Source organism: Misgurnus anguillicaudatus, chromosome 15, assembly GCF_027580225.2.
Source record: "Misgurnus anguillicaudatus chromosome 15, ASM2758022v2, whole genome shotgun sequence".
Lineage (NCBI taxonomy): Eukaryota > Metazoa > Chordata > Actinopteri > Cypriniformes > Cobitidae > Misgurnus > Misgurnus anguillicaudatus.
Genome location: NC_073351.2, coordinates 16,248,827 through 16,262,776, shown reverse-complemented (window position 1 = coordinate 16,262,776; position 13,950 = coordinate 16,248,827). Strand labels below are relative to the sequence as shown.

The window sequence follows — 13,950 nt, the reverse complement described above, 5'->3', positions numbered from 1 at the left end:
TGATGCGGTTGCGGATGAAATAATAGCCCATCCGCACATCTCTAGTTTAGGCAAAACAGGCATGACTTTAGCTGGCTCTTGTGAGATAGTTGTGGTTGAACTGTAGTGCTCCTCATCTACAGCTCCCACAGTGAAGGGAGAGCCACTCATTGACAATGCAAAGTCTATGTACCGCTCCAAAGTCCAATGTGAGGCATATTACGTGGCATACACAGGCGTAAATCCTTATTAAGTCCATTATAAAATGTATCATTATAGTTTACCTGGTAGCTTAAATTCAGGAAGTCCTTGACATAATCCTCAATCGGGCGGTTGCCCTGGCGTAATTCAAACAGAGAAAACACTGGATTCATGTTGCCGGCTGGAATTCACAAACCTCTGCTGGATTCTGTTAAGGCGAAGTATTCTTTAACAAATGCTGCTTACTCAAAGTGAGAGAGAGAGCGACAGAATCCAAGTGCAGAGAAGTTTTTTTACAAATCCCAAAGGGGCAGGCAAACACACCCAAAGGGTAATCCAAAGCGTAATCCAAATAAACAAGGGTCAAAACCAAGAACAAGAATATGAAAACATGAAACAATACAATGACAAAATCGAAAATGCTTGATAAGGCAGGTGTTACACTGGCAATACCTTGCAAGGTGTGATGGTGGCTGAACAGGCTTTATGCAGACAAACAGAAAGTGAATGGTGAAGTGAGACATGACATGATTTCAAAATAAAAGACCGGAAACATGACTTCAAAATAAAAACCTAAACAAACAGAACAAAAGACAAAACCAGTACAGAGACCAATGGCATGGTTTCAGGAAAGATTTGGTTGTGTTATATTTACGTTAGGTTCTATATTAACTGGGGTAAAGATGGCTATACAAAAGGTACGGTTCAAACAGTAGTTAGAATGACCTAATACTGGTCGTATAACAGTAACAATCACCAGTAGTAAGAGAATCAATCAAAGATAAAGAAAATAAACCAAAAAAAATAATAATAAATAAATCAGAACCAGAGAAATAAATCACAAACAAAAATACATAACACAAGGAAATCTCATTAAGCGACTCAGTATCAAACACCGGCAGATAAAATGAAGCATAATACCTCAAGTTGAAGTAACGGTGGCCCCAAAGAGCTTTCCCCTGAGGCGGGTAACGGTAAATTTGTCCATAAAGGAACGACACGTAAACTCTTCCTTAATAGACGCACACACTAACCAGAAGTTGTTGGTACACAGCAGCTAACCTGCCATAGGCGAAGCGACAATTAGATCGCCGTTGGCAACACAATAAACAGCTCGCCGACGGCAAACAAACTGGCGAATTGTGGTGAGCAAAACATTCGTAACGTTTCCCCCACAGGCAAAACAGCAGCGCCGTCACACACTCGGGCAAAAACCCTCTCTGTTTATCTGATTGTGTTCTGGTGGTAACCGTAACAGACCTTCTAACTATGTCTTAATGACATTAGGTGGCATTGTAAATTTAAAAGAGAAAAAGTTAAAGTTCACAAATCAACAGCTGATGGCAGTGCTAAGTAAAATGAACATTAAATCTATAAATCTATGAATAGCAGTTTTTCAAGCCAACTTTCCCTAAATGTAATCTATTTTGATTAATACAGTTACATTTATCAAAAACCTACCAAATATACTGTAGACTATATGATTGTTTTTTGAATAATGAAAAACACAGCAAGGTTTGTATGGCAATGTTAATTTATTTCTCAAAATGACTTAGTTTGTGTTTTTTCCCATCAAATGCTGCTTTGTATTTTGTTCAGGCTTAAACAGAATGATGTAACATTTAGGTGCAAATATGCAAAGTAGTAAACTAAAGCTTGAGGCTAAAATAGCAAATATCTCCACAGCTACAGTAAATTTTCCAGGTGAACTGACATAAGCTGGAATAAATGTGATCCATACAGCACAGAATATGAGCATACTGAATGTGATGAATTTAGCTTCATTGAAGTTATCAGGCAGCGTCCGGGCTAGAAAAGCTAAAATAAAGCACAAAAGAGCCAGAAGACCAATATAACCCAACACAGCAGAGAAACCTATAGTAGAACCCAGACTGCATTCAAAAATGATTTTTTCTTTATAATATTTCATATTTTTATTGGGGAAAGGAGGAGATATTGTTAGCCAAAGCACACAGATAAGAACTTGTATGAGTGTAAAGGCAAGAACACTGAGTCTCTGTTGTGCAGGCCCAAACCATTTCATGACATTACTTCCTGGAAGTGTGGCCTTGAATGCCATTAACACCACTATTGTTTTCCCCAGAACACAGGAGATACAGAGGACAAAAGCGATCCCAAACACTGTGTGACGCAACATACAGGACCACTCAGTGGGGCGACCAATGAAAGTAAGTGAACAGAGAAAACACAGAATCAATGAAAAGAGCAACAGGAAGCTCAGCTCTGAGTTGTTTGCTTTTACTATGGGAGTGTCCTTCTTACTGTAAAACAGGATGGCCACCAGTACAGTTATTCCTACTCCAAACAGAGAGAAAAAGACTAACACTATACCCATAACTTCTGTGAATGACAGAAACTCTACAGCCTTTAACACACATTCAGTGTTCTCAGTATTAGACCAGTATTCCCCTGGACACTGCTGGCAGTTATTTGAATCTGGAAAGGAAGTTGTGATCACTATAGTTAGAGACAAAACACGATTTTACGTATGAACACCTTTGATTATAAACTGCACACTAAACAATAAAAGGAAAACACAAAAATAGCAACTAGCCAGTTTTCTTTGGACCTTGGAGATGGTCTGAAGTTTACCTGTCTCATTACTGATTTCTCCATCTGCACATTTAATACAGTCATAACAGCAGACAGGTCTTCCTTTCTGTGCGGCCTTCCTTGTGCCTGGAGGACAACTTTCACTGCACACAGACCTTGGCTTCTACATGGACAACAACATTGTACATAGTTTATTATATGGTCTGTGTAGAATTTAGATAAATGTATCAGTATTACTGAGACAATTTTGAAATTCAATATAGAATAATTGTTGATGTATTTTGTGCGAACAAATCATTTGTGATGTTAAGGAAATTGAGCATAACCGCTCTGGGGTGCGTTTCCCGAAAGCATCTTTAGCCAACTACTGTCGTAAGTTTTCTCATTACTGACAAGCTCAATGATTTGGTGTTTCCCGAAACCATAGTTCAAACGAACATTCGCAAGCTGCATCGCAAACTTGAATGACAGCTCTTTACCTGTCGGTAGAAGCATAGTTCCTTGTTAATATAATATGTAGACTTACGTTGATCATGCTTTTGAATAAAATAAGCAAAAAACATGTAGTAGAGTCTATATCCATCATTCTAAATATATTAAAATTATATTTTACTTCTTCAAGTTTGCAAACAGAATTAAAGCGCTGCATTTGAAAATTGCTTACGTCACTCTCAAAACAGTCCTATGAGAGTGACGTAAGAAGGAACTTTCGCATGAATTAAATATCTTGAAAATAAACGACAGATAACTGAATCACGGTAACAAAATCATTCTTCCGATGCAATATACAGGATGTTATTTACAACAATAATCTCACATTAAATCGATTTGCACAGATTAATTAGTACTTCACCTCCAATGTGACATCATCAACTATGTTTTTAAGCCAACATGGTTAAAACAACGAATGTACGACAAAGTTACTATGCTTTCGGGAAACGGTTGTGACAAGGTAGTTTGTTTCTCCAACTATTTATCGGTCTATGTTGGTTCAGCAGCAAGTTATGTCGTTGTTCGGGAAACGCACCCCTGTGCGTTCAGCAGTACTGATAATCTTTTCACTAATCACTGCCCTCTGCTGTTGATTTGGCAACCTGAAGTCTAAATTTAAATGAATAAATGTAACTTATAACTGACAATGCCACTTAATGTCATGAAGATATTAGGGGTGAAAATTTAGCTTATTAAAAGAACATCTTAAATTCGGTTAACCAGGATAACTAATGTTTTTCCTTAATTAATTCACTGAGTTGTAAAGAAGTCTGTCACAATAGGGGATTTTCACGCTGAAATGTAGAACTCCCGCTTTCAGCGATCTTTGTGCACGGCCGCTTCCGGCACAGTTCAACAGTGGCTGAAACGAAGGCTAGATGTCACTGCTCTGTTGGAAGTCGGACAAACAACGCCAATCCTACCTAGGTTTTCTTGGATTCTCGACTAGAAGTGGATGATGTGGCACTTTTTAACAACATTGCAGTGTTCAAAAGCAGCTTTACAAGAGAAGAAACCATAGAAAATGGGGAATTATTTATATATAGAATATAAAGCAATGAAATAGAATTGAATATATGCAGAGCCGGACAGTAACGGAGTACATTTACTTGAGTACAGTACTTAAGTACAATTTTGAGGGATCTGTACTTTACTCGAGTATAATTTTTTTGGAGTACTCATGACTTTACTCAAGTACATTTGAGAAGCAAATATTTTACTCTTTACTCCACTACATTTCTATCCATAACCGTAAGTACCCGTTACTTTTTCTTAAAAAAAAAAAATCTCAGAAACCCTCAATTTGTTGTTTCCCTCTCTTAAACGTGATTGGATTGTGCAGGCGCAACTGATTGGGACAGCCTATCAGCAATCACCTTCAGCTTTCCGCCAAAGTCACCATGGTCAGATTTAGATAAGAGACGAAACCACTCACGAAACAATGGATGAAGACGCAGCAGGTCCATTCTGGGAATGTGTCAACCCGTGGCCCCACCTCGCCAGACTATTTAAAATTTTGAACAAGTTAATGATAGTTTTCTTTTCAAGTGTTTGCTGTGTTTACCAAAACAAAACTTCAGCGGCCGGAATCACTGGTGAGCCCGGATTATTGTTGTTCAAAATGAATTACTCTTCAAAACATCACACTCTTACTTGATCTGGACAAACTCAGCATCACAAGACAGGTTTAAGACTCCAGCTTCGACATTTGACCACTGTTTATGATTAAACTGGTTTGCAGTGACATTCATTTCTTAATTTATGCCAGGAGTCCAAAATAATGAATCTGTAACGCTCGTTATTTTGAATAGAAATCATCATTCGTAAAACATTTATTCTCGTCTTCTCTGGTTTATTTGTGTTCAAATAGATAAAATATACAGAATCCGCCAGGGCTATTAGTACAATGGTGAGCATATTTGGGGAAATAATGATTAATTATCACATGTTAGTAAAATATTTAGTCTTAAAGAATAACATTTCTATTAATTTTCCACTGATTTATGCGATCTGAAGAGCTCAAACAGTGAACAGAGCGATTTGTGTCTCCTCTTCCTGATTTGCTTCAGATTTGACCTCAGAGCTCTATCATTTGCTGTACAGCTGTCAATCATCTCATGTGGTTCAACGTGCACTGTGGCAGTAGTAATGCAACATTTAGAAAATTTACTCTTGTACTCTTGATACTCAAGTACTTTTAAAAACAAGTACTTTTGTACTTTTACTTAAGTAGACATCTGACTATAGTACTTTTACTTTTACTTGAGTAAAATTTAGCAAGGGGTAACTGTACTTTTACTCAAGTACTGAAGCTGTGTACTCTGTCCGCCTCTGAATATATGGTATTTCTGCAAAGTTTTGTGTTCTCACCAATAAAAAATAAAAAAACGGTATTAACTAATAAAATGGTATTATCTTTCCTTCGAGTATTAAGATGTATTAGTCAATATGATTAATGACAGGTATGTTTATTTAATGTGTAAATGATTGTGTACTATAATCACGGCATTTTGAGTTTTGAATTTTGTGTTAAAATGTTATGCAAGAAAAAATAAACTCAGTTGTCATTTGCGTGATGTCTTTACTATTTGGTTGTACTCAGTGGCGGATGCAGAACGTGACATATAGGTGGGCATGGATTAAGTACAATTTGCAAGCCCTGCATAGGTTTGTTTTGTAGAAAGACTTTCTTTAAAGTGAATTTCGTTTTATATAAATTGTATCTCAATATTATTCAATGTTTAATCAAACAATTGCCTCGATTTAATAAATAAGAAGCAAACCAAGAACGTCGGGTGTGGTGTGGATCGAAGTGAACCCACTATATATTTCCGCAGGCTACGTCATCTGCTTTTAATGCATTTCTTAAATGAATGTCTCAATTACACAGTAGGCTTATAGAAAGTTATAATAGGCTATTTGTTGCTTAAAAGCAATAGGCTATATTGTATAAAGTGTAGCAATAAACGTGGCGTGACTTATAGTGCTGAGTTAGAGAGCTGGTGGGCTATATCAAACAACATGTGATCAGATGCTTTCTATTTTTTTACCCCGCTGTCATATTTGTTGTGTGTTTATGTTATTGAGAGGAAAGCGCGCAGCACATATTTATAACGTGTTTGTTATTCAAAATACGTTTTCCACTTGCTTGCAAGAAAAGTTCTCAAAGTGATCATGGCTGAAAGCTGCTTGGGAATATTTTTCTCATTAGAACCATAATGTAACGCAACATTCAACTGCTTTATAATCGTTTTTAAATAGTTATCAGGCTTACTTATAATTTTACTGTTTTTAACATAACATGCTATAAAATACACCACATAAAGTAGTATCCATGTCTAACTATACAGAGTAGTATTTTTTTTTATTTCTGATTGGGCTCCGCGCCTGGTTATACCGCATGTTGTCTGAAGCCTTAATATGTGTGTCGGGCTAGCGGTTGAGGGGTGCGAGCAAACAAAACTTATCAAACAACGCATGAGTAAAGTATTGAGATCTGTTTTGCGTTTTTTTTTTTGCTTTTTTTGCTGCTAACAACACATTAATTTTACCACGTTTGTAATTATCTTACCAATGACAAATAAATAAACTTTTTGATGATATTGTAATTATATGACCAGCACCTGTATATAAAAGGAATAAAATAAAATTGAATATATAGTATTACTATAAACGTTTGTGTTCTCAAAATAAATAAAAATCAGAATGGTATTAACTAATACAATGGTAATAAATTTCCTTCGAGTATAAGATGTTTAGTCAATATGATTAATGACAAGCATTATATTTAATTAGACATGACTTTCCATCTGTAAAAATGGCCCCTAACAAAAGAATTACGTTATAGCAGGTTTTTATATTACATAAAGAATTTGCAATAATACCATTAACAGCAGTGCAAAAACATCATTAGGTGCATCTCAGCACCATACGCTTACAAAAGTGAACTAGTGAGGTCTATAGCAATAAAAGCTATATTAACAGAAATTAAATAATCTGTATTTCTTCAATTGAGTTATTCACCGGAAGCGGCCGTGCACAAAGATCTTTGACAGCGAAAGTACTATGTAACAGCGTGATAATCCCCTATTACTTCTTTCAAACTTACTAGAAGTTTATGATATACAAATAAAAACGTTTTTTGGTGTGGAAACACTGTTGGGAGTGGGCACTGTTATAAAATCATTTATATAATCTTATATCCTTTTATAATGCAGTGGCTTTTAATCCCCTCACATAGGACAATGCAAGCATTTTTTTTTTAGATATTTTCTTTCAGTTTCCCCATTTATTACAAACCCTGTACCACAGCTAGGTTATGTTCATTTACCTTCAGCTGTCCTCCAACCCAGATTATGTTTTCAGTGTTAAGTACAAAGCGCTGATCAGGGGGCAGTGAGGCATCATAGTAACCCACAGCTTTAAACTGGATTGATCCATCTGAGTCCTGCTGCCAGTTCACAACTTCATACTGGGCTACTGTAGCACCAGTGCTGTCAAACCACACATGATCTCCAAACTTTACAGTGAAATTTACTTTTTTTAATGCCTCAACCACCTAATGAAAATAGATTTTTAAACACCATTATTGATGAATTTATACATATTAAATGTATGTCCATGTATATACAAACAGAACTCGTTCTCTATCTTGTTTTTACCTGCTGTGGTTGTATTGTCAAGTCTTTCTCACAACCTTCTTGTTCTTTGCACTTCAGTAGATTGTGTAATGCATGAGCCACAGCATACACTGCTTTGTAGACATTACTTGTATATCTTTGTTCAGGCACATCTTCGAAGTAATTTTTATGTACAAACAGATCCTGATACCTGCTGCAAATTTCTACATATTGAGATGAATTTCCATCTCCCTGTAAGCATGGAAAAGCTGTTTCCCAGAATTCTTTAATTACATAATCTAAAAACCCTTCAATTTAAATTTTTCTCATTGCAAACCCTAGCGATCCTCCCAGAACTTGAAAACTCTTTGGTGTGATCAAACCCTTTGCTGTTATCCATGCCTCTACGCCAATCATTTGGATGCCTGTAATGTTCTGAATATATAGCTGTTCAACTAGATTGTACATCTCTAATCTAGTAAGAAATGCAACAATCACTTTTGCAGTGCTTTGTTTTATGATGTTTGCCACGTTTAGGAGTTTTTCAGGCTCTGTTCTGTAAAATTTCACAGAGTACTCGACACAAATCCCCTCCTCCTGTGCTGTATTCAGAAATATGGCCATTCCATTGTTTCCATAATCATTGTCAGTGTGCACAGCTCCAACCCAAGTCCAGCCAAAGTGTTTGACTATATATGCAAGAGCTCTGCTCTGGTGAAAATCACTAGCAATAGTCCTGAAGAATGAAGGGTAATCTCTCCTATTACTGAGACACTCACATGTGGATGAGTGACTTATCTGGAAAAAAAATGCACAGACAATAGTAAAAAATCAGTTTTGTAATTCTGTGTAAAAATCTTGTTCTCTTCCCTTACCACTGGAATTTTGAAAGGTCCTGTGGTTCTGGACAAAATCACTGTGGCAGAGGACTCTGTTTCCCCTATAATAGCATGTATAGGAGGCTGTCCATTGCATCTGTCTCCTGCTGCAAACTCCTGACCATTCATCACTGCCATAGTTGCACTCATAGAAGACAGTCCTGATCCACAGGTGTCAAAGATTTTATAGCCGATAGAAACATTTGGGAGCAAATTTTCACTTCTGTTAATCTCGTCAATAGCAAAGATCATGATTTGAGCCAGTCGTAAATCTTGTATATTGACACTGTGAAAACATGAAATCAGTAGCTTTAACAAGTAATAACTAAACAGGTAAACAAGGTAGAAAGGATATGTGTGTTTATACTACTTAATATTAAATATAGTTAATATCTTGAAAAAATTCTAAGTTGTAAATACATGTACTACAGTTTAATTTACATTTAAAATTTCAATTTGTATTACATTTATTGACTGCTGTAATTTCAAATTTAAATTCCAATATTACAAACCTGGAGCATATCAGCTGAGGTTTTTCTGTAAACTCAGATGAAGATAATGTTTCTTTACTGTGGATTGAAATAAGACTTCCAATAGTTATGTCTCCATCCTTGGACAGTAGTGGGTTTTTGGGGTCTCCCATTATTCTGCAAAGATTGTTATCTGCCTTTGCATAATGGTAATAGATGAGAAGTGTGGATAAAAACATAAGCACCCCCATGATGAGTTCAGCTGCATCTGCCAAATGCAATTGACCTGATTAAGTAACTGCACTCTTATACAATTATTATGGATGAATTGTTGTGGCTAATGACCTCATGGGGCAGGGCATGCGGCAGGTCAAACAGGGGCGGAATAGAGTGCAAGTTTGGAATAAAGTTAAATATATTCACACTCCTTTTTGTCTGACAGGAAGTATGCGTTCTGTTTGGGTATGCTGTCTCCAAATTGTTGAAGGCTCTTGTTGCTCCAGACTAAATGTCATTGTGTACAGTTTTCTGTCTGATAGATTGGTGTACAAATACATAAAATTTAATAACACACAAAAAGAAATTCATTTTTGCACATGGAAAGCAACAATATTTAAATTGGCATTCATATGATGATTGATCGCCCAAATTTAAGCTTTATGGGTTAAGTCATTTTGAGATACTCTTCTTGTCACAACAGTTGTATAGTGTTGTTATGTAGTTACCATAGTCTTCTGTCTGCTTCATCCAGTCCGACCATTTTCTGTTGACCTCTCCCATTAAACAAAACCATGACGTGAGCAGTCTCTGACTTGGCAGGCATGACGTGAGCAGGCTCTGGCTTGGCAGGCTCGGCATAAGGAAGCTGTGGCTTGTTAGGCATGGAGTAAGCAAGCTCTGGCTTGGCAGTCATGACATGAATCTTTAATAAAACCAACAAAAGAATTATGTTGCAGACAATTCAGATTTTATTTTAATACATAACGATTGTAGTCTTTCGTGTAGCAGTTTAAAAAAAAAATACTGGCTAGACTGTTGGGGTTTTGTTGTAAAGGACGGGAATGGCGGCGACCATACGCGATTAATTTGTCGCCTGGACGCAGAGGGGTGTGTGTCTCCTCTCTGCTTTGACTGCAGCGCGAGGCTACTGAAGGCCGGGGTATACCTTTTTTCCGCGTCCGTGCAGCTTTCCAAGTATACTCCCCGCGGCTACACGCGTATGGCCGCGTTCGACAATATACGCAATACAAATGATTTCTTATTCAAATTATTAGTCTAACAGGCTGTCAGGGCAGCACTTGTTTGGCGACATTTACAGTACATTGAGAGACTGAGCGGCCGCCTGCAAGTTTTGGACGGGAGGGACTAACTGCAGAGTGATTCGTGCTTTCGTGTCTCCAAACACCACAAAAGTCTCAAAAACACCAGTAAAAGTCCCTGGATTTGTCGCTTTTGACAAAAAAAGTTATGTTTGAGTTATAATCAGTGCTTGAAATGGGGGAAAAAGGTGGCGGTACGCCCTTTGCATTGTCAAATCTTGACATTTTTACAGTGAAAAACAAAACTTGGACATATTGCTGTTACAACATCAATTTATTGTTATTAATTAACAATATAAATTTATTTAAACATGTTTGTGTGAGCGTGGCTGCGTGCGTGTGTATTCTTTCCGAAGACAACATTTTCTTTTTAGAAGTTGGTCATTAATTAAATTCAATTCAATTTTATTTATATAGCGCTTTTCACAAATGTTAATTGTTGCAAAGCAGCTTTACATGAGTAGATGTAAAGGAGAACACAGAAAATCAATAGATAATATAAGCAGTAGAACATAGCGGCTAAGGTTAAACCGTACAAGCAAGCGTATTAATAGTGTTACATATACAGTAAAGTGCTAAGCTAAGCCAAAGTTGGCTGACTCTCCCTGGGACTAAAAACCCCCTAGGAAAAAAACCCGGTGGGAAAAATCCTAGAAGGACAAAAACCCTATAGATAGATAGATAGATACGGTAGGGATAGGAAGCGGGTAAGCGGATTAAACTGGTAAACTTAATAGTCTTGAACTTTGTTAAGATGGTGTACAACAATTGCATCTAGATGTTAAACAACCAAGAAAACAGCCCTGATCTTGTCTTTTCAGTCATATTTCGATATGGTTACAAGACAGCAAACATAGTAAATAACTTCATAAGAAGTAGGCCTACACTTGCAGGGCTCTAGAGTGCGACCTAATTTCTCAATGGTGCGACTTAAAAAAATATCAGGTCGCACTGGTGCGACCAGGCGTTCGAGGGAAAAAATATGGTCCAGATCTACGGGTGTTTACGTTTAAAAATGCGTGTGCGCTCCAGTCAGAGAGAGAGAGAGAGAGAGAGAGAGGTGAGAAGCCTTGGTCCGTCAGATAAACAGAGTGGATGTAGCCGCGGATGATAAGAGAAGAGGGAAAGAACGATTGATAACTTTTTCGTTAGTTAAGTTAATGCCTGATCCGTCTGAAGATCATAACTCTCTAACATCAACCTCCCGTCACATCAGCCCTGGCCCGAAGACGGAATTAGGTAATGAGCCTCATACAATCGAGTCAGAGCCAGAGCATAATTCTTTTGAAGAAAATTATTTGAACGTAACCCCGAACAGCAATGTCGCGTGCGCCCAATTTATAGAAAAAAGCCAGGAGTCAGGACTGCTGTTTTCTTCATAATCTTACTTCCAAATCGAATAAACTTTTCGGTGTTTGCTGTATCGCTATTACCGCCCTGCCAGACTGTCTTAAATAGAGAAATAAGCTAATTCCTTGATTTGCGTTGTTGATTCATTTATAAATAATTCCCCCCAAGGCTTTAGTTTATGCGCAAAAAGCATTAAAATGAATAGAACATGATGATTACGCTTTCTTTGGTGAAAAAAATAATAAAATAAATAAGCCTACATGAAATGTGTTTCACTTAAATAATTAGCAAATTAACAAAACGAATTCAAAAGTAGCCTATAGCCTATATGAGTATATTTATTGTGTGACGCGCTCCAAATCCGATGCAGCACAAAAATTTTTTTTTTTACCTATTTAAAAAAGCACAATGTTTTGTTATTATTGTGAGTGTAGCTTTACATAAATAAATGTACACCATTACAGTTTTTAATGTTGTTTTACTTTTATTTGTATGACGATGATAATTTAAGGTAATGCAAGATGCAAGCTCATCACGTGTATCATGCCATCACCGGCGCGGGTTTACGCAGGGCAGCGAGAAAAATACATTAAACTTTAAACATTAAACATTCTACTTAAATCTCACGTAACACACGCTGTTTCTGCATTTCTGATATTAATCTGGAGTACCTATGGAGTAGTATGACATCCTTTATATCTCTGAAGAGTCTTTAGTTTAATCAGATTTATAAAAGAAAGATTAGCTTTACCGAATCTTTCCGATAACGTACGAAAAAATGAAGAAGGAGGAGTTATAACACGGGAGGAGCGAGTACAAGTCATGCAACACTATACAACACTGTTTTAACTTATGATTCACTACATGTTCGTGTCATTTATATAATATACATGCGCCTATTTCCAACATAAGACAGAAGTCTTACTTACCACGTGTAACTCGTCATGACCCGGTTCTGAAAATCCACCGCATCAAACACACACGCAAAACTCCGCTGCTAATCCGGATAATAAACTATATCCATTGTTTCCATAAGGCTGGATGTCTTCTCCGTACATCCAAAAACACACTTCTTGTTGTGCCATTGTTGACTTTTGAAATTAAACAAAGCTGAGTGGCGTGATAAGCTGTTAGCAAGCCCATATAAAGAAGTGATACGTATCAAAAACCCCTGAAACGTCAGTTAGAACCGTAATCGAAAAAAATTAGCCGAAACTTGTACGAACCCTGGCGAAGTGCATTCGGCACAGAAATACTCTGAAACACGCCCAACTGCATTTTTGACACTTTGCCTACGTTTAGCATGAGGAAACAACTCTATAACTGTGTTAATAAGTCAGAATGCTTGAAATACCATTAAACCCCCCCTTTAAGTTTTTTTGGACATCCTTTGGAATCACTGCAATCATATCATCAATTTATAAGGTATAAATATAAGCGCAGCGCGTATGAGTGTTCAAACACTGCTGACCGCTCAGCTGTCAATCTACCGACTCTCACAAAGTTTCACATTAAATTAAAGCTGCAAGCAGCGATGGAAGGGCCCTCGCACACATGTGCACCGCCACCCTATGGCATTAGTAAAGCAGTGAACCAGGGGGATATGAATTAAAGTGGGTAAATATAGGTGGCTATTCAAAGAAAAATTGATGTGCCACACCACCTGTGTGCAGCAGGTGGCGCTATGATGGTACCTGATTATTGTTATATTGACCTGTTCAGGCCGGGACCCTTATCAAACGTGTGAAGTCTGGAGCAGATCAAACAATGTATGCCTGAATTACAACAGCTTCCTGTTTCATGGTGAAACATCACACTTTGCCAGGCTGCCACGGACACGCCCTTCAGGGCTCGAAATTGCGACCATTTTGGTCGCATATGCGCCCGAAATTTAATCTATGCGACCTTAAAATATATTTGGGAGCATTTGTGCGACTGCCCATTTTGTTGTGACGCGAGTTGATTGTGATTCTGCGTGCTGGCGCTGTCCCAGGTTCAGTGTTCTCTCCAACGATACATAACCAATCAAATTTCACCATTAAGTTCTTGCGTTTAATGAAGACCGCAG

The 13,950-nt window shown here is 37.4% G+C and overlaps 1 pseudogene; it reads right to left on the bottom strand.

The window, feature by feature from the left end:
* Positions 1-1,732: 1,732 nt before the first annotated feature.
* LOC129419632 (extracellular calcium-sensing receptor-like) lies at positions 1,733-9,401 on the bottom strand (annotated as a pseudogene).
* Positions 9,402-13,950: the final 4,549 nt, after the last annotated feature.